Genomic DNA, 21926 nt, shown 5'->3' on the forward strand with positions numbered 1-21926 from the left:
AGCTTATGTGTTTCTACTGTAGCATGAACTGTAACCAGTTCAGGGCCCCAGCCTGGAGGCTTGATGCCCTGGGAGTCTAAGTGAGCCCTAACCCAGATCCTGGTCGCCACAGGTCAGTTTAGCTCTGCCCCGCGAGGTGATGTAGGCTCTGTAAACAAGGAGCTGTTAGTTCTTCTGGGATTGGAATCAGCTCTCTTTAGTTCTGAATGGTTATAAAATATCTGTGGTAGCTGCTTTGGGTAGGCCAATACAGAGAGGAGAGAAGAAAAAAGTTGTGTGGCGGGGTGGGGACCATAAGAGCAGAGAAAAAGAGAAAGGGATGGGAGAGAATGGCTAAAGGAGACAGGTGAGGGTAGAGGAAAGCAGTGACAACAGTAGCCTTAGGCATCACTTTGGAATGTGCAGCCAAAAACGGAATGATCCAGCAGGCCAAGATGAAAGGAAAAAAATGCACCTTTTCCTACTTACGCTGGGACTCAGTGACAAAGCCTGAGGGTAGCTGGCTATTCTTGGGTTAGCTCCTCTCCCTCCCCCTCTCCCTCTCCCTCTCCCTCCCCCTCTTCCTCTCCCTCCCCTCCCCTCTCCCTCTCCCTCCCTCTCTCCCTCCCCTCTCCCTCCCCCTCTCCCTCCCCTCCCCCTCTCCCTCTCCCTCCCTCCCCCTCTCCCTCCCTCTCCCTCCCCCCTCCCCCTCTCCCTCCCCTCCCCCTCCCTCTCTCCCTCTCCCTCTCCCTCCCCCTCTCCCTCCCTCCCCCTCTCCCTCCCTCTCCCTCCCCCTCTCCCTCCCCTCCCCCTCCCCCTCCCTCTCTCCCTCTCCCTCCCTCTCCCTCCCCCTCCCTCCCCCTCCTCCTCTCCCTCCCCTCCCCCTCCCCCTCTCCCTCCCCCTCTCCCTCTCCCTCCCCCTCTCCCTCCCCCTCTCCCTCCCTCTCCCTCCCCCTCCCTCCCCCTCCTCCTCTCCCTCCCCTCCCCCTCCCCCTCCCTCTCTCCCTCTCCCTCCCCTCTCCCTCCCCTCCCCCTCCCTCCCCTCCCCCTCCCCCTCCCTCTCTCCCTCTCCCTCCCCTCTCCCTCCCCTCCCCCTCCCTCCCCTCCCTCTCCCCCTCCCTCTCTCCCTCTCCCTCCCCCCCTCCCTCCCCTCCCCCTCCCCCTCCCTCTCTCCCTCTCCCTCCCCCTCTCCCTCCCCTCCCCCTCCCTCCCCTCCCTCTCCCTCTCCCCCTCCCTCTCTCCCTCCCCCTCTCCCTCCTCCTCTCCCTCTCCCTCTCCCTCCCCTCCCCCTCCCTCTCTCCCTCTCCCCCTCCCCTCCCCTCCCCCCTCTCCCTCTCCTCCCCCTCCCCCTCCCCCTCCCCCTCTCCCTCTCCCTCTCCCTCTCCCTCTCCCTTCAGGACTCCTTCCAAGATTTCAGGTAAGGTTAACCCTTCTCTAGGAAATGGGCCTTGGTGTCCAGTAGAGGTGGAACCACCCTAATGGATGGATGGATGGATGGAAGAGTGGGTGGATGGGTGGGTGGATGACGGGTGAGTGGATCCATGGATGAATGAATAGATAAATGAGACAAAGAATAATGGAATGGGATTTTTGAGGGATTGAATGAGTGAAAAAGGCAAATAGTAAGTGGAAAGTGAGAGAATCCCATGGGAGGGTGTAATCACTTAAGCAAGGATTGCCAACTACAAAGATGCTGCCAAGGGGTGCCTGGCTCCTCCCCCTGCTCCACTCTAAAGTCATCCTAGGTAAACATGGGATCTGAGGGGGAAATGGGATGTATATATAGTAAACAACTTGAAGAAAAATTTCTGAGTTCCTGTATTTCCCAGCTCTCCATCTCTGGAGTCTCCTTTAAGAAACTCAAAATCTGTCACTGCTCACCTGGAAGGTAGTGTTCTGCTTCCCCTACCCATGACCAGGTGTTTTCAGGCTTGGACAGACAGGTAAGGGCCTGAAAACTGATTAGAAGAGACAGGAAAAATAAGTTGTAGATTCATTTGAGAATGGGAAGAGTTAAATTGCCTGAACCCTTTAGGCACTCCTACTTCTCCTACTTAGGGATCTGGGGCATTGATTCCTCTAACAATCACAAATCATTGAGGGGATTGTCTCTTATAGCCTTTCAGTAAAAAATGTTAAATACAGGCTTTTCCCCAGGGAAAGCCCAGAAGGAATAGTTCACCGGAGTCAGGGTTAAGGGTTAGGGATCAAAGGGCTATATCAGGCAAGCCTTGAACCAATAATGTTATCTCAGGGGTAAGCAAAACTCTTCTTTCGTGGAAGATCCTGGTCAGAAACCAGAGCTACCCATGTGAGTCATATTTCAAAAGCTACCTATGGATACAGGCTAGAAGGGGGTCAAGTAGAGGATGGAGAGAAGGGGTCTTATTCTTAGGTTCCCCACTATCTCAGGACCTTCTCACTTACTGGGGAATCCCTGGATTTGAGTGGATTCAGTCCAACAACCTGCGTGGGTGTGTTCTTAGGTAAGTCTGAGTCAACAAATAACAGGAAAACACTGGCTCTTTTGCTTAAAAAAAAAATGCATCATCGTGTAAGAGCAAAGGTAAGGACATCTGATTCCCAGAGAAGTGTTAACCTTATCCAAAATCTTGGAGTCTAGAGGGAAAGAGAGGGGCTGACCCAAGAATAGCAGGCGACCCTAGAGGCTTGGTCACTGAGTCCCAAAGTGGGTAGGAAAAAGGTGCATTACATTTGGGGCAAAGGTCATGTGAAACTCCAGGAAAAATCATCAGCCTTGGAAGGTGAATAGCTTGTCACCTGAGAAACCTCCAAGGGGTCATAAGTGCGCAAAAGGTATGTCATGCAGAAATAACCTTCCGCTCCCTCCAGCAAGGCCAGTAGTATGAAGGGTTTTCACAGAATGGTGGGAGACCATTTCATCTTCTCTTTCTTAGGACAGAGATCCCGGCATGCTCACCCAAGCAGTTGTGTGTGCACTTTCACTATCTGGCCCAGGGTAGACTGCCATTTTTTGGTTCCTCTACTGGTGAATTTCTTCCTCCCAGCATCCCCTTGGCTTCTGATATGGTTTGGATATGCAGGGTCCCCCCCAAAGCTCCTGCTAACATTTGGAGGTGTAATGATTGGATTGTGGGGGCTGTAACCAATCAGTCTATCCTAGTTTGGATGGATTGGGTGGCAGCTATAGGCAGGCGGGCCAAGGCTGGAAGAGGTGGGTCACTGGGTGCATCTTCCCTATGACCCTTTCCCCCCTCTCCTCTCTTTCTTTGCTTCCTGACCTGTCGCGAGCTGGGCAGTATTCCTTTGCTGGCCCCTTCTCCTATGACATGCTGTCTCACCTTGGGCCCAGAGTGGTGGAGCCGAACTCTGAAACCACGAACCCCAAATAAAATTTCCCCCACTTTAGGTTGATTTTTGTCAGGTATTTTGGTCACACAAAGGTTGACTAAAACAGCATCCATTTCTAAATCGACTTCAGTCTGGGGGAGAATGCAGTGCCTACTCTAACTGGCCTTCTTGACCTCAGGACTACCATTTAAATAAGACCAACTTAAAAACTCAAGACCTTTTCCCCTTTATTATGTAAAGTCCTTAAATGCTCATGTTACTGATCTGTGTTCTCAATTTAAATATTATTATTACTTTTTTTTAGTTGTAGTTGGACACAATAACTTTATTTTATCTATTTATTTATTTTTATGTGGTGCTGAGGATCGAACCCAGCGCCTTGCATGATCTAGTGCTCTACTGCTGAGCCACAACCCCAGCCCCTATGTTCCCAAATTAAAATGAAAATAATAGCCAGGTGCAGTGGCATATGCCTGTAATCCCAGCTGCATGGGAGGCTGAGGCAGGAGGATCATTTTGAGCCCAGGTGTTAAGGCCAGAGTGTGCAATATAGTGAAACCCTGTCTCAAAAAAAAAAAATAATAATAAATAAAATTAAAATAACTCTTCTCCATGGAGCAAGTATCAGGAGGGGAGAGTTCCTTGTGTGTGTTGAGCCCTACTGGCTAGGGCCAAAAGACGAGTTGCTGTGTGTACTTGACCCTATGACCCCTAAGGGATGGTTGCCCCCAGGTACCTGGTCTTCATCTGGCCTCCTGTTCTCTTAGTTCTCACCAGATTGTTTCTGTTGCTAAAATCTGGAGGGAGGGATTGGGATGACTTTGTGCAGGAGAGCAACTAAACGATGGATCCCAGGATGGGAGTGAGGAGCTGAAAGAGTGGGTGGGGATGGGGGAGGGGGTGCTGCTTTCCCAGGTCTGCTCCTGTGGTGTAGCCTCTTGACTTTGAGCTTCTGATTTATAATAACTGAAGTAGTCGGGATTCGGCCCAGAGCAAACTGAGGCTAGAATCGATAAAATGGTCTGCCTAATGTCTTACAGTTGATGGGCAGTGGATGGGCAGTAGGTAATTCCCATCTGGGGGCATTGTCTCAGGCCTTTGAGGAGAAGTGATTACAGGCATGCGCCACTGTGTCCAGCTACGTTAGGTTTTATAACATTGAGGAGATGGTGTCATTCCTAAATCTGAAGGGTCAAAGGGAGGAATAGTTACCAGAACCTAGAGAGACTACCCGTAAGGAGAGGCTGCCTAACAGGACAGGGTGTCCTTTGGTGGAGGCGCAAAACGAATTCACAGGGATTTAGTAGGGAAGGAATGAAGGGAACAAACAATCCTTCTGCCTTCTAATTTCCTGTTTGAGCACAACTAGAAACTCAAGCTTAAAGATGCTCTGTTACTGCAGGATATAGACAAATGAATTATCTGGCACACGAAACAGGATAAAGGGCAAGGAGTAGATCTGGAGGAGAAAATGGAAGATAGATAGTCACTGGGAAACTCAAGTGAGGTTTATTTTCTTTATTTTTCTTTTCTTTTCTTTTTATTTTTTTGTGCAATGCTGGGAATCAAACCCAGAGCCTTGTGCATGCAAAGCGTGTGCTCAACCACTGAACTACACACCTAGTCCAAGATTTTTTTTTTAAATAATTTCCCTTTTTTTGCAGGGGGGGGGGGGGCTTTCTTTTCCACTGTCATACCTGTCCCTGCTTGGCTTGCAGATGCTAGTCTTTCTGCTGCTTTCCCGTACCCTGGGACTCCCAGCCAAGCCAGTGTCTAGTTTCTGGGCCTGTCTTCTCTCTTCCACCATTTCTTTATCAAACCAGTTCTTCAGATATTGGCTTCTGGCCATGACAACGCAACAGGATCTAGATTTACCCTTCCACTGTAAACAACCAGAAAACGGGACAACATAATGTACTGACGGCTTTAGATATTGCATAACTTGCAGGACTGCAATCCCCGAGATAAAGGAAATAAATGAAGTGAGCCCTCTGATCACCCCAGGTTTTGATTGGAGACACATTCTGGTCTTTACAACAGTGAAAGGAATCCCAAGCACAGCATTATGGTCTCATTAAATTAAAAGACAGAAATAAAGACTAACAAGACGTTAGATGGAAGTTTTGGGGCAGAGTTCTGGAAAATAAGCTACTTATGTGGGAAAAGCTCCACAGGTACTAAGACGAAGACACAGACAGTGAAGCTCCACAAGGTGGGCAAAAAATGACCAGGGGTTGTGAACTGAATAATCCAGAGAGTTCACATGGAAATATGAAATGTACAAATATAAACTTGGCTTGATCACTCAGGGCATTTGGTAAAGACAATAAAGATCATCCCCAAATAGTAGGCCTGAACTATCCTTAGAAAAAAGAAACTATTAGGTTTACTCTAACAAAGTTTTAAATAATTCCCTAAAGAAATAATTTTATCCATAAGTAACTAGTAGCCTATCAGGTTAAAAAAAAAAAATCAACACTCTTCAAAGGAAGATTGTTTTAAAAAACCAAAACCCATAGATATAACTTTCAAAATATCTAGCATCCAATAAAATAAACCACTAGATCACTGAGTAGTGGGAACATGTGACCCATACCAAGAAAAATATCAGTTAATAGAAATATACCTAAAAATGACAAAATTGAGCAGACAGGCACACTGAAATACCTATTATAAGTATTGAACAAAACGTGTTCAAGGTTTTAAGAAAAACAAATAGAGTGAGGAAACAATGAAAACATGAATCAAAAGCCAAATATAACTTCCAGGGATGAAGAATACCATGATTTTTAATCCATGAACTTAAAAGCAAAATGGATATGAAAAAAATGAAAATAAGTGAAATTTAAAAATACAGCAATAGAAACTATCTAAAATGAAGCCAGAGAGGAAAAAGACTTAAAGCTGAGCATGGGCACAGTGTACCCACCTGTTCTCCCAGTGACTTGGGAGGCTGTAGTAGGAGAATTGCCCCAAGACCAGCCTTAGCAACTTAGTGAGTTCCCAGCACTTGGTGGGACCCTGTCTCAAGACATAAGAAAATAGATAAATAATGCACCTCTGTGGTAAAGCACTCCTGGGTTCAATCCCGGGTATGAAAAAAAAAACTTCATAAAATAAAAAGAAAGAAATGAATAGAGTCTTAATAACCTGTTGGGCAATATCAAGTGGTCTAACACATATGTAACTGGAAAGGAGAAGAACAAATGTAATTGGGAAGTAGAAGAGAAGATGAACAAATTCTTGCCAGATAATGCACATTTTCCCAAATTTGATTAAAACAAAACAACCAACAAACTATATATATAAATACACACACACACACACACACATATATATTTATTTATTTACACATCAATCTAGATAGAACTATATGTCATTAATCTAAGAATTAAAAAGAACCCAAATTGATGGTACATAATAATAAAAATTAGTAAAAATTAGCAATAAAGAGAAAATCTTAAAAGAAGCCTGAGAAAAAGTGTTGTTATATGTTATAGAGAATATAAGAAATATTACTGACTTCTTATCAAAATTATGCAAGCCAGAAGACAATGGAATGATGTATTAAGCATAGTAAATGAGAAAAAAAGATCAAGTTATAATTCTGTATCTAGTGATAATACCCTTTAAAAGTGAAGGCATGGGGCTGGGGTTGTGGCTCAGTGGTAGAGCACTTGCCTAGCCCATATGAGGCATTGGATTTGATCCTCAGCACCACATAAAAACAAATAAATAAAATAAAGTATTATGTCCATCTACAACTAAAAAATATTTTTTAAAAAGTGGAGGCATAATGAAGAATTTTTGAGATAAATAAAACCTTAGAGATTTCACCACCATTAAATCTACATTAAAGAAACATTAAAGGAAGTTCTTTAGGCAGAAGGAAAATAAGAATGAAGAGTTTCAGAACTGATAAACATAAAAGTAAATATTAAAGACTTTTTCTTTAAAAAATTCCTTAATGCTGATAACGCCAAGGTCGCGGGTTCGATCCCCGTATGGGCCACCAAATGCCGCAGTCTGGCTGGGCACAAAATCACGAGCCACTCAAGCAGGAACAAACTTTATTTCTGAAACTCTCACCAATGCCACGCACGCTCCCGGGAAATATCCTGAACCACCCATGCGGTGTTCTCCCGGGACACACTACACCAACCGGGAAATTCCTCCTCTGGAAATCCCTCCTACCGCACTTCCCCAACCAATGGGAACTCTCCGGGAGTCCCGCTAGAGCTCCAAAGTAGCAGGCTGAGGTGGACAGCAGGGGTCTAATATCCAATTGAATGCAGATCTTAACATAATCATATCATCTCAATGGCTTGCTGGCGTCACCTTTCAACCAAAAATGCCATGCGTCATTCCTACTTAGCTATGGCTCTCAGCACCTTAAAATGTTAAAACAAAATAATAATAATACTGTGGAGTTAATAAAACATGTAAAAGTAAATTTTACAACAAAAAATAGCATAAGGGATAAACGTGTATAGCTAAAAATCAATGTTTTGGATAAAATTAAATAATGAAAGAGAACATTCAATCCAAAAGAAAACAGGGAAAGATTTTTTAAAAATAAGGTAACAGAACAAATTCAACAAATACAAAACAAATATTAAGGTTATACATGTAAACCAAACATGTATGGTAGATATAATTAAAGAAGCCCTTTTTCAACATAAAAATGCAAATAGTTTAAAAGCAAAATAATGAAAAAAAATTTATCATAATAAACCTGTAGTGGCTATGTCAATTACAGAACTGACAAACAAAAACTCACTTGAGAACAAATAGAATCACCAGAGATAAAGAGATAAGTTTATAATAATAAAAAATTTAAGATATAGTAATCCAAAATGTGTGAACTTCTACTAACAGTTTTATAAAGCATGAAATAAAAATTGATGAAATTTTAAAATGAAATAGTCAAATCCATAATTATTATATATATTTTATTATTCCTTTTCAGGAACTGATAGAACAAATGGCCAGAAAAATCAGGAAGTCAGTAAGAATATTGAAGACTTGAATAACACTAACTGTCAACTTGATTTAACTGGTATTTATAGAACACATCACCCAACAATATCAGAATAACTCTCTTTTTAATTCCCATGGAACATTCACCAAGATAGATTATAATTTGGGCCATTATAAAATTTTTTTTTTAATTTAAAATTTTATCACAAAATAATTAATGAGAAGTAAAAGCCAGAAACATATTTGGAAAATACCCCAATATTTGTAAAGTTAAACATTATATTTTAAATTATCTATGGGTCAAGGAAAAAGATGTGGGGATAATTTAAAGTTAGTTTGAGCTGAATGAAAATGAAGGCATCACCATTTCAAATGTGACATTATATTCATTATTTGTGCAAAAATCATCACCATCTAATTCTAAAACATTTTCACCACGCCCAAAAGAAATCCCAAACCATTAGCAATCCTTTCCTACTTCTTCTTTCCTCTCCCCCTCTGGATATCACTAATCTTCATTCTGTTCCTATGGATTTGCTTATTCTTGACATTCCATATGAATGGAATTTTGCACTACCTCGTCTTTTGTGTCTGGTTTCTTCCATTTAGCATTTGAATAGAATTTCAAGTGCTTAATTAGAGAATAAAAAAGACTCCCCCTCCCTGCTGGGATTGAACCCAGGGCTTATGCATGTGAAGCAAGCACTCTACAAACTGAGCATATCCCTAGCCCCAAAGACTCACTTTTGACATCAATACCAACACAATTGAGTAGGGATAGAATAGTCTTTTTGACAAGTGGTATGGGGATATATAGCTATCCACATGTAAAAAAGTGAAGCTGAAGCCCTACCTCACACCCTATATAAAAATTAACTCAAATGGATCAAATTCATAAATTTAAGGGCTAAAATTACAAAACTTTTACAAGAAACATGGGTGTACATCTTCATGATCATGGACTAATCAATGTTTCTTAGTTGTGACATTTTAATAAAAAATAGATAAATAGGACTTTATCAAAAGTAACAATATTTGCATATCAAAGCTCACTATCCATAGGGTAAAAATACTCACAGAATAGAAAAGTAGTTGCAAATCACATATATGAAAAAAGACTTGGACCTGGTATATATAAATAACTTTTTATAATGTAATAATAAAAAGATAGACAAACCCAACATTTTTAAAAGCAATTTTTTTATTGATATATAAGATAACCTAATTTTTGAAAATAGGCAAAGGGGGACTGGAGATGTGGTTCTGTGGAAGAGCACTTGCCTACCAGGCACAAGGCCTTGAGTGTGATCCTCAGAACCCCAAATAAATAAACAAAATCAGGCAAAGGATTTGAACAGACATTTCTCCAAAGAAGGTATACAAATGGCCAATAAGCACATGAAAAGAAGCAAAACATTTTTAGTCATTAGTAGAATGCTAATCAAAATCACAATAATATAACACACCCACTAGGATGACCATAAAGTAAAAAAGACCAAGGATAACAATCATTTTGAGAATGCAGAACATTTGGAGTATAAAACAGTGTAGATGCTTTGTTAAACAGTTTGGTGGTTCCTTAAAAAGTGAAACATACAGTTGCCCAAAGACCTAGTGTTTCCACTCCTAGATGTGTACCCAAGAGTATTGAAAATGCACACCCACATGCACTGTGTATGAATGCAGTGAGCCCCGAAGTAGAAACAACCCAAATGTGCCTCAGTGAGCAATGGATAAACAAAGTATGGTGTCTCCATGCCATGGGATATTGTTCAGCCATAAAAAGGAATGAAATTCTGTTATATGCTAGGACATGGATAAACCTGGAACACTTTATGCCAATCAAAAGAATCCAGACACAAAATGTCACCTATTGCGTAATTCCATTTGAATGAAACGTCAGAATAAGCAAATTCATATAGACAGATGGTAGAGTAGTGGAGCCAGGGAGGAATGAGGGGTAATTATAAATGGATATGGGGTCTCTTTATGGGATGAGGAAAATATTCTAAATTAGATAATAGTGAGGGTTGCACCACCTCATGAATATACTTAAGGAACCTAGGTAAGTCTACCCTAAAATATGGCACCCTGGTATGTTGATTACTTCCAGGCCCTGGGAGATCTGCAGAAACTGAAGAGGCTTTACTCTGCTCTTTCCTTATCTGGGTAAAGACCAGACCCACCAAAGAGGAAAAACCATTGCCTTCAGTCCAGTCGCTGAGGTTTTGTTAACTAAACTCATATCCCAGGAAGGAAGACTGGGAAATGCTACCACACCCAGGCCTGCTTTGTCAATAAGCCATCACCTCTCCTTCATTTCCCAGGTCCATTCATTCTTCCAAAGAGAATCATTTACCGGCTATTGTCTGTGCTCTTGGCCCATTCAATCCCCCAACAATCATTTACTACCCTTCAAAAAGAATTGCCTACACTCCCCCTCTTCCCTCTGCCCTACGAGGAAGAAACGAACATGGGAAGAAACAACAAACCTCACTGGGTTGGTGGATAATCATACTCCTGGAATTTTCCCTCCTACAACTTAAATAAATTTATATGCCTCTTCTCCCCAGCTAATCTGTGTGTTGTCAGTTCATTCCAGCAACACTTCAGAGAGCAAATGGAGAGTCTTCCCTTTGTCCCTATGATACTAAAACCCACTAAATTGTACACTTTAAGATGGTGAATTTTTATGGTATATAAATTACTTTTCAATTTTACAAATAAGAATCTGATAGAAATGACTTCATGCCCCAGTCTCAAATATTGATGTGACCTTAATGTGAGGCTCTCAGCAATATCTGGTCTAACTCAGGCTGACCCTATCCTGCAAAAACTCCAGCGTCTATTTTCTGAGTCCAGCACCTATGACTTCCAATTTTTCTCAGATGTGGTTGCTACCAGCCTGCCTCCAAGTTCTGCCGCAGAGGTTGAATTTTGTATTTTAGTTTCTATGCTTATTTTCGTGCAGTATGAGTTTTTTTTTTTTTTTTTTTTTTAAAAACCTATTGTTAGCTTGCTTCCCATAGCCAGGCTCAACTGAAATGATAAAGATGACAGATGATTGATAATGAGGTGCTTTACAGTTTATAAAAAGCATTTTAACATTCAACACTCTTGGCCTTAGACATTTGAATTTGAACTGGCCATGTAGTGGCCCGAGCTCTCATCCCATTTTCTCTGACTCAAAAATTGAAGTCTCTCTTCAAACAACTAAATGTGTTTTTGAACAGGTTATGGAGAAAGGATCTCCTATCTACCCTTCCAAGAATATTATGAAGGCTCTTAGGCATTTAAAGACTAGCTTCCATTGAAAATCTTATATTGGTCTGTGATATGCACAATGACCCCAATTATTAGTCATGACTAATGTTTACTTCCTTGATGGTGTTGTTTGCTGATTCATTTTCACTCCTGCAGGGACACACATGCGCACACACACACACAAACACACCCCTTAGGGCAAGGGGTTGAGCTGCCTTCTCCTAACTGTGCTGTGACCGGAGCTGAAATCCATTTTTGTTCTTCCCTCCCTCCTCCTACTCTCTCTCAAAAATGCGAAGATGTACATAACATAAACTTTATCATTTCAACCACTTTTAAGTATACAATTCTAAGGCATTAACATGCACTCACACTGATCTGCAACCAACACCACCATTCATCCCCAGAATTTTCTCACCTTGCAAAGCTGAAACTTGGTGCTCCTGAACCACTAACTCCTCACTCCCCTCTCCCAGCCCTGGCAGCCACCATTCTCCTCCCTGTCTGGGAATTCAGCTCCTCTGGGTATCTCATATAAGTGGACACACAATATTGGTCCCTTTACTGCTTGCCTGACTGTCTTTCTTTCTTGTCCTGGGGATTGAACCCAGGGGCACTTTACCACTGAGCTACACCCAGCCCTTTCTATTTTTTATTTTGAGACAGGGTTTCGCTAAGTTGTCCAGGCCAGCCTCAAACTTTTGATCTTTCTGTCTCAGCCTCTGATTACCAGCACACACCACCATGCCTGGCTCTTGCTGCTTGCATTTCTTGATAGCTGAGAGTCACATGATTCCAGAGCTGGCCCTTGGGACCGGATGTTTGATGTGGTACAGCCCAGAGGAGGGATAGAGGGGTCTGTAGCACAAACAGCCCCAGACAGAATCAGGAGGGCTCTTTGCACCCTGACGACAGCTGGAAATTCTTTCTGCTCTTCTGAGAGTGGAGTGTTACAAACAGGAGACTTTGCAAGCCCAATCCCAAACACAGGAATCCTTCCCTCGTCAGCCTGTCTCCTGGGCCCCACGGAGACAGCTGGGCTTCCCACGCAAGCGGATGCACTCAGCTGTGACGGCCTTTCCTGGGTCAGCCTGCTCCAGCTCACCCTTGAAGGAGAACATCAGATCCTTGAACGTAATGGCTCATTTTCCATTCCAAGTTGTATGGAGTACAAAGTAGAACACTTTCCAAATGCCCGTTTCTGCCACTCACAGCAATTAGTGCACTCAGATTGGCATGATCATTTTATTCCCTGAGCCAGTTCTATGAAATTCATGGCGAGGATTTGAACCTCATGAATGATCATCCTTCCACTGGCTTTTGTGAAGGTGAATGAAAACAATTTCTTATTAATGAAAGAGAAAATCCCTTCACTGGATTTGGAGTAAAGCCACAGCTAGATGGAAAACCAGACGACCAGAAAACAAAGATGGATCTAATAGGCCCTGGGATGTCCTAGGCCAAATTTGGCTGTGGAAGGCTAAGGGCAACCTGTGTTGTGTGCCCAGTCACAGGCACATGTACACCTGGAGGTTCAGAAAATAGGATTATAGTACTTGCTGCTGGTATTGAGTGTAGATCTGGGTGTGGTGATGGGAAAGTAGGCTGGGCCTGGATACTCATCCAAGGTCTCTCTGTTCTGATTCTAGTCCCCCTAGTTTGTAGGAGGGAAGTAGAGGGTTGGAAGGCCTGTGCAGTTAGACTTTGTACAATTGAGACTGGGATTCCTTGTTTTCCTAAGTACTATGTCAAGGATAGCAGACCTGGGTGAGGATATTATCCTGCTGTTGACTTGCCTTCTGACCTGGGGCCAACCCTGGCCACACACTTATCATCTGTGAAATTAGGGAATAAGACCCAACTCAAAAGCAATAGACTTCTCCCTTCTGCAGTTCTGAGATGGAATCCAGGGCCTCATGCATGCTAGGCAAGCACTCTATCATTGAGCTACACCCCAGTCTCCTAAAAGCATGCATGTGTGTGCACACCGATACACACATGTGTGCAAACACATTCAGATGCAGTTGTAATAGGGAATGCATAATATAATATGAAATACTAAGATACATAGTATAATATTTCATATATAAATATTATATATGATACATAGGCTAATATGCTAATAATATACTAAGTGAGAATGAGGAAGGAGAGAACTTGATTCTACCTTATCCTAATGTTTCTTGGAGGAGCTACTCCTTGAGCAGGGTTGGTCAAGGTGCTGACAGGTGGATACAGGAGCATGAAGAGGAGGTGCCTCTTGCACATAAAACAAGTGAACAAAAAGAGGGATGGTAAAACAGGTGAGGGCAGAGTGGCAAGCTCTGGGAGTGGCGAGTAGGTGGTTATAGCTGGGCACAGGTTAATAGTGCATAGTCAGTCGGTCCTCAGTCAATAGCAGCTGAAGACTGTCAATAAGGACTGAAGTGACAGGGTAATGAGGGGGAGCCATATGTAGCATGGAGTCCATCTGGGTTTCTATGAGGGAAACAGATTTCTGCAATGGACTCTTGTGTTCTAGGACAGGTGGATCACTGAAGAAGAAGCCCACAGGCTAAGAGAAAAGGTCCAGAGGAGATATGGGGAGGGCTTGAACTTAGATAACACTTTTGGGTGGGTGGGGTGGCCCATGCCTGTAATTCCAGGGTCTCAGGAGGCTGAGGCAGGAAGATGGCAAGTTCAAGGCCAGCCTCAGCGACTTGGCAAGGCCCTAAGCAACTTAGTAAGACTGCCTCAAAAGAAAAAAATAAAAAGGGCTGGGGACATGGCTCAGTGGTTAAGTGCTCCTGGATTAAATCTGTGGTACAAACAATAAATTAATAAAGAGTGTAGGAGATTCCTCAAGTTTCCAGAAGTTGATCAGACATACAAGGAGACAAAGAAGGAAATGTAGCCAATTTTGAGGACTTGAACCTGAGAAACTTTTCATAAACAAAGTCAGGCTATCTCTCGAGAAGAGAGAGAGGTCTGGAATGAGATGATCAACTCAATTTTGTGTGAAAATTCCACAGGGTGTCTGTGTAAAGAGAGCCAGAAGGAGGTAGAAATATGGAAACTTTAGAAGGTAGAGAATTGGGGCTCACAGAAGCAAAGGCTGAAGATGTAAACATGGCTGGGATAGAAGGGATTGTGGGAAGAGGAGGCTGGGTGCGCAGAGGAGCAGATCAAGAGTCCCTGGATGGAGCGGAAAGTGGAAGGCTGCCGGGAAAGAACCAGAGAATCTAAGGACACGCAGTGGGCAGGAGGCCCAGAAAATGTGAGAAAGTGGCAGTGGGGTGGCCTCACTGAGAATGGTCAGAGCCTGAGGAGAGGAAGTAGAAGCAAAAGGTGTGAAAGACCCTCTGAGAAATGTATCATGAAAGGAACCAAAAGATGGCTGCAAGAACAGGGCTAGAGAAAGGCATTTTAGCACAGGGAAGAGGCAGCCATGTTTTGGTACCCTCTTCTCCAAGGCTACCTCACAGCTTCTGATTCAGGAAGGAGGATGGGTGAGGAGGTGATGTGGAGGAGATAGGAGCCATTACCATGTTGGGCCAGGTAAATAAGTTAGTTTGCAAAGGAGGGGGATGATCTACTTCTAACATGGGGATGGGTAGGGATATGAAGGACTCTGAGGTGGAGGAGATGAAAGGGGAGCCCTGTGAGAGGTCTGGACCCCAGGAAGGAGGATGGTGGTAGTTCTGCAGATAGAAAGTGGAGGTTGGGGTCACCGTGGGAAGATCTGAGGAAAGTGAGGGCCTCAGGCATAGCAGCTGGCTGGTTTGCGGGTCCAAGAGGAGAGCTGGGTCCCCGCTGAGTTGCTGGGTCTGCAGCCAGTGTGAGGGCTGAGCTCCCCCTTGCAGGGCCGGGTGTCTTTAGGTGCAGGGGAAGGGAGAGACCAACTCAGATGGGGTCCCTCAGGGCAGGCCTGGGGAATGTTGGGGATGCAGGGGATTGAGGATAGAGATCAGATTGGTAAGGGACCTCAGGGAAGCTCCCGAGGGCACATGGCAGGGGGAGACCAGGTGAGAGTCAGAGGAAGGAAGAGGTGAGGGGCAGAAGATGCAGTCAGAGAGGGGACAGCTGCCGTAGAGGTCTCCAGGTCTGATAAGTGATAGAGAGTACAGAGTGGAGGCTGGAGAGATCGGAGACCTGCAGGAGGGGCAGGGGAGAGGCTGGGCTCTCAGAAGGGTTGATTTGTGACTGAGGAAAAACGAGGACCCCACAGACAAGGAGGGATGGAACCTGGGGCCTTGATGGGAATTGCGTGGAAAACGTTCCTCTCATTTAAGCAGCAGCCCTGTTGGAAGTCAGGGCGCTCTCAGAGGCAAAGGGGCCTGCTCTGCTCATGTTCCCTAAACCCCAGCTCTTGGGGCCCTGGGTTGAGCCCATGAGGCCTGAGTTCCACACACTGGGACTCTGATGGGAGGTGAAAGGTGACTTCTCCAGTGGCTGTCCCACTGCCAGCCTGCCCCAGCCATCCAGCACCGCAGCTGCTCTCTGGGGCCAGGGAGAGTTCAGACCCTTTTGAGAGCCCAGCTTGTCCCCTGCACTGAGATCCCAGCAGTTCCCCTTCCCCAGCCCCTGGGGACCCTTCTCTGGTGAGGCAGGGGCCATGCGAGGCCCTGAGAGTGACTCTTGCGTGCTGCTGAGCCAGGGAAAGACAGGCCATCGGCACTTCCTGTCTTGGAAGGACAAGCCAACAGCGCGGTTGGACTCCCTGCTCCCAATTTGACTCTGTTGGATTCTTTCTCCCCCTGGTGAGCTTCAGTTTGGAGTTGTTAGATCTTCATCAGCACTTACGGACATGGTGGGGCTTGCAGGGTAATCCTGGGTCAGACCAGCCTCAGAGGGACCTTTCTAGGCCTCTGGGACCACTGGCCACCACTCCCTGCTAGAAACAGCCACAGGCTCCTTCCCTCCAAACCCAAGCTCTCCTTCTCTTCTCCCTCCCCTAAGGTCTGGGATTTCTTTGCTTTCCAGCCTGGCTCTTCTTTCCTATTAAGGTCTGTAAGGAGTGGATGGGAGGCAGGTGGCTGGCCTTCCCTGGTCTGTCGCCCTGGGGGATCTGCAGCCCCTCCTCCTGCACAGCCAGCCCAGCTTCCTCCCAAAGCCGCCTGGGGGCGGGACAGCCTCTGGCCCTCAGTCTGTGCTCCCCTCCTTTCTCTGTGCCCCTTGATATTTGTCCTCAGCAGGGGAGGGAAGCTCTCAAGGATTTGTGCAAAGACTCTGGGCAGAAGAAGATAAATGGAATTTGCAATAAATCCAGGAGCAAAGTTGTAGCTTGACTTAAAAACAAACAAAGGGGCCAGAACTGCACTTAAGCTCTGCAGAAGTTCATCTCTCAGTGTAAACAGAAAAGGGCAGGCGGCCCAGGAGCCTGGGACAGCAGGCGGGGCAGGGGCAGGAGGACTTCCTCTGAAGACGGTGGTGGGGGTGGTCTCTGTGGCCCTCTTAAGGGAGAAAGAAGATGCTAGTGCTGCTGTTCACTACTCATTCTCCCAGGACTTTCCATTTTGAAAAGGTGCTCTCAGGTCGGGGACAGGAATTTGTTTGGGGGTGCTTCTAGGGCCTGCTGCTGGGGCTGGAGCTGGGCAAGGCCTCATCCTTCTCCCGTCCTGAAATGCTGGAACTCACTGGGCCTCCTGGAGGCTCAGAGAGGCCTGGGCTTCCCTCAGACCGTGGTCTGCCCAGCACGACCCTAGGTGGGTCACTTGCTCTAATCACCATGCTTGGTTTAGGCGCATTAGGCTGGAATCTGCAACTCCTTGTTTACATACAACTCTCCAATAGTTTCAAAGTGCTTCCTCTCAGGCCCTCTCACTCACAGGCCTCTAGGTGGAACAGAGATTAGGGGCATTTTATTACACAAAAGAAGTAAAAAGATCCATTCAAAGTCACACAGCAAATAAGCACGTGAGCTAGGTAGGTGCAGGGGAAAAGATGGGTACTGAGGGACATTTGCTACTCAGTTAATAATGCACTGTGTGATCCTGGGTGAGCTTCTTGACCTCTCTGGGCCCAGGCTCTCCTCTCTAAGGTGTGATTCCTTTTAAAGGGTAAACAGATGAGTTGCTGCCCTTTTCTCTGTGGCTGCGCTTTTCAAACTCAGGAACCTCAGGGAAACCCAGTGGTGAGTTGAGGAACACACAAAGCCACAGTTTAAACACAGCATACCTTCCTGGAGCCTCATGTCAACATTTGGATATTTTTTGGAGGAAAAAAAAAAGAAATTTTTTTTTAAAAAAATTGTTAATCAAAAGATCTGTATTATAGGAGAAGAGGCAAAATTCCAATCTTGACGGTAAAACAGGAAATCCAAGGGCATTCTGTTCTTTCTGCAGTCTGTTTCAGGTCCCCCAGAGAATGTATTCACTTTCTCTTGCCTCTTGGGAATTTAGTGGGAGAGCCTGGGACCCCACCTTGTATTCCAGAAGCCCATCTCCCTGACTGAAGGAAGGGGCTGTGAGGTCAGGGGAAGGTGGAGAACAAATCTTTGTTGTTGGGGGGTATCAAGAAGGCTGAATTGTGTTGGGTATTTCCCCAGCATGTCCTTCCTGGAACCTCAGAACGTGACCTATTTGGAAACAGGGTCATTGCGGATATAACTAAGTAGGGCAGGCCCTTAATCCAATATGGCTGCTGTCCTAATAAGAAGAGGAGGAGGAGTCGCACCAGAAGAACGCCATGTGAAGATGAAGGCAGAGACCTGAGTGATGTGTCCACAGGCCCAAGAACATGCCCAAGGATTGCTGGCAACCGCCAGCCGCTGCGGGAAGGACTGGACCCGATTCTCCCTCTGCAGGCCTGGAAGGCACCAACCCTGCCAGCACCTTGATTTTTGACTTCTACCCTCCATTACTGTGACAGAATAAATTTCTATCAGGTCAATTTTTACCAAGTTTGAGGTTCTTTGTTGTGGCAGCCCAGGGAAACTGGTACAGAGGCTGTTGTGAGTGAGTCCTGGCCGTGACACCGTCCCTCAGATGCTGAGAGAGGGTTGCAGGGGACATGAGCCTGTGAGAATGAGGCCTGATGGTGAAGCATACTTTTCTGCAGGATGATGTGACCAGGGACAAACGCTGGCCCTGCCTGGCTGGTGCAGCCTCTGACTGGACACTGCAGGAGGTAAGATGGGCCTCATCAGCTGCTGCTAATTGTACCATTCTGAAAATCTCCAGAATATTTTCAGCCCATTTGCACTTATCAAATATCAGGCTGGAAACCCAGCAGTTTGTGTAGGATCTTTTCCAGAATGAGGGGGATTTCACAAACTTGGCCTTATGTGGGGTGAGTTTCTTGGAACTTCGGCTTCCGAACAGGCCTAGCCTCCTGGTTCTGGGACCGCCCGCTTCTCACCGGCTTCCAGCCTCTCTTGGTGCACCTGGCCACCCCATGAAAGACAACTTTCTGAACAGACTCTGCAGCCACAAGATGTCTGCGTTCCTCTGGCTCTCTGGTTTCCCCTTTGCATTCTTGGGAGTTACATGACACTCAGCAACGAGTGATGCTGGCAGTCTAAGGAATACAAAGTTCAGAACCCCAGGCCGCTGCGGCCTCCACTGTGGTTTTTCTGAAGCTCCATTTCGTTTGGGCTGGAGGTGAACACTTCCCTCCCGAGACCCCAGCAGGCGGGGGCTGAAGCAAAGTTCAAGGAACAGTCGCTTCCACCATGGTTGGGTGTTTGTCTGGCACACATGCAGCCTGACAGCATGCTGACAGGAGGCCCAGGACCAGCAGGCAGGTCTGGACAGACTGGAGGAGTGGCCGTGGGGAGACTGGGTGCACCTGGCTCCCTGCTCCTTCCAGCAGCGGCCTGACAGGGCACTCATCATTAGCTCTCCAAATGCTTTCATTAAAAGTTCCATGTTACCTGACACTTGGACGTAATTAAAACAGAACAACCGTTTGCAGTTAATTTTACTTTTATGACCTCCACAGACTTTTACAAGGAAGTCTCAGGTCACCTCATTTTCAAAGGGAAGCCAAGAAGGACACCGTAGGTCCCAAGAAAGGACGGAGAACAGAGCCCCGTACCCCCTCAGATTCAGAAATAAAAAGATGAAAGAAAAGACACGTAGTGGTTTATGATTCTAAAAGTAACACATGGTTACAGAGGACAATTTGGAAGACACAGAAAAGTATGAAAGATAAAATAGAAGCCACCTACAATCCCATCCCTAGAGACCACTGTGGATGTTCTGGGGTATAAATACCCTTCCTGGTTATGAAAATATCTCTTCACATCTGTGCCATAAAAATAAAAGTGGAAACACATTTTAGTATATAGTTCATGATTAAAAATTTTTTTTTAGTTATACATGGACACAATATCTTTATTTTTTTTAAATTTTTTTATGTGGTGCTGAGGATCCAGTCTAGTGCCTCACATGTGCGAGGAAGCACTCTGCCACTGAGCCATGACCCCAGCCCTATAGTTCATGATTTTTTTAGAAGAGAGGTCCTAAAAGCCTGTGATGTTTCAGATAAATTTGTTACAGGGGTCAATATAAAAATAAGATCCATTAATTCACAAGTAATTGTTAATTACTTTGTGTCCTTCTTTGTGTAAGATGCTCCACTAGGTACTGTGGGGCACTAGAGATATCTAAAGGATGTCTAGAAACTGGATACTGGAGAGGAGGAATGCAGGAGCGTGGCTTTTGGTATCTGTATCCTCAACCCCTAGCCAAGCTCACCATAGGGCCCTCAGGCTGGTTTGTTGAGTAGAGCAGAGTGAGCCCCTCTCAAAATTCCTCCTTATTCACTACCCCAGCAAGTGTTGGCCTTACGCCATGGTGTGTAGGTGTGAAGTGTTGGGTTTTGGCATAGGGAAGCCTTGTGGTGAGAGTGATGTTTTAGATTTGTGTGAGCACTGGTTTACCAGAGAGATGGTGTGATGGCTGGTGTTGTGTGTCACCTTGGTTGGGCCACAGTACCCAATATTTGGTCAAATATTAATCTAGATGTTGCTGTGAAGGTATTTTGTAGATAAGATTAACATTTAAATAAGTAGCTTGGAGTAAATCAGATTACCCTCCATACTGTGGGTGGGCTTTATCCCATCAGTGAGGGCCTTAAAAGAAAAGATGGAGGTACCTCTCTTCTGCCTCCAGACTATCTCTGGGCTCCAGCTACAACACCAGCTCTTCCTGGATCTGCAGTCTGCTGGCCTGGCCTGGAGGTTTCACACTTGCAGCCTCCACAATCCCATCAGCCAATTCCTTAAAATCTATTTCTGTGTCCATTCACCTGTCTATCCATCCCTCTGTCCATCCATCCATCTGTCCGTCCATCCATTCATCCACATACATGTCCTATTCATTCTGTTTCCCTGGAGAATCCTTACTAACACAGACAGGTACGGAGAAAGACAGGAGTAGGGAGAGTTGGCTATTCACAGGGGCGAGGGAGGTCCATTTGGTCAGTAAGAAGGGTGGGTGAGTGTATGCTTGCGCCTCTATGTATGCCTGTGTATGTGTGAACACCATTGTGTGCCTGTGTGTGCCTTTGTGTGCATGTTTATATGAACGTGTGTGTCTGTGCTTCTCTGTATGTCTGTGTATCTCTATGGTTTGTTGAACTTGTGCATACATCTTTATATATACCTAGATTCTCGTCCATGTGCATGACCGTGTGTTTGTGTGTCTACATTTATGTCTGAGTGTTTCTGAGTGGGTCTGTAAGATTCTGTCTTCATATCTTTGTGTGTATCTGTATGAGTCTGTCTTCGTGTGCATCTGGATTGTGAGCCTCTGTGCTTGTCTGTATGTCCTCATGAGTACGTATCCGGGCCTCTGTTGATCATCTGTGTTGGTATATGTCTATATGAGCACGGGTATCTGTCTATGTGTCTATATAAGTGGCACTTGGCGTGTGTTGGTATGTGCCTAGCTGCATCAGTGTCCTTGTGTCTGTGCTTGTTGGGGGATGTAGGCAGAGAATGGATCTGTCAGGGCACCCTAGAAAGGGGCATCTGTTGTTCAATTCTCTGCCGTTCAAACAGCTTGCTGGGAGAGAGTGTAAGCTGAGTGTGAGAGCCAGGCAGAAAAGTAGGCTGCAGAAAAGCAGGCCACATATGAGCAGGACCAGCAAATCAACAGGAGACTGGGGCAAGTTTGGGAACAGGATGGCCTGAGGTCAAAGATGGCATAGAATTGACTTAGGCAGTTCAGGGATATATACATGCCACACCTCCCCAGCTACAGGTTTTTAAAGGGGCTGAGCAAGTTGGGTGCATAAGGGCCTGTGTTGAGAGTCTGGAAATGGAGAACAGGCCCCATGAGAATGGAGAAGAGACACTGGGCAGACAGGGTAGGGAACTGGTCTGGGGTCGGTGAAGATGCACTTCAGACCTGTTGGGGTTGAGGAAACAGAACAAGACTTCCAAG

General features: G+C 45.3%; 1 long non-coding RNA gene across 1 annotated transcript; it reads left to right on the forward strand.

The window, feature by feature from the left end:
* The first annotated feature begins 2285 nt into the window (after nucleotides 1-2285).
* On the forward strand, nucleotides 2286-10856 carry LOC124104137 (uncharacterized). The gene is made up of 3 exons (XR_006855362.2): nucleotides 2286-2465; nucleotides 8282-8371; nucleotides 10620-10856. It is a non-coding gene; the product is annotated as an uncharacterized LOC124104137 (long non-coding RNA).
* The last annotated feature ends 11070 nt before the right edge of the window (nucleotides 10857-21926 follow it).

This window comes from Marmota monax, unplaced genomic scaffold (genome assembly GCF_021218885.2).
Source record: "Marmota monax isolate L192 unplaced genomic scaffold, Marmota_monax_Labrador192_F-V1.1 WCK01_AAM20220418_F8-fsc00001, whole genome shotgun sequence".
Taxonomy (NCBI): Eukaryota; Metazoa; Chordata; class Mammalia; order Rodentia; family Sciuridae; genus Marmota; species Marmota monax.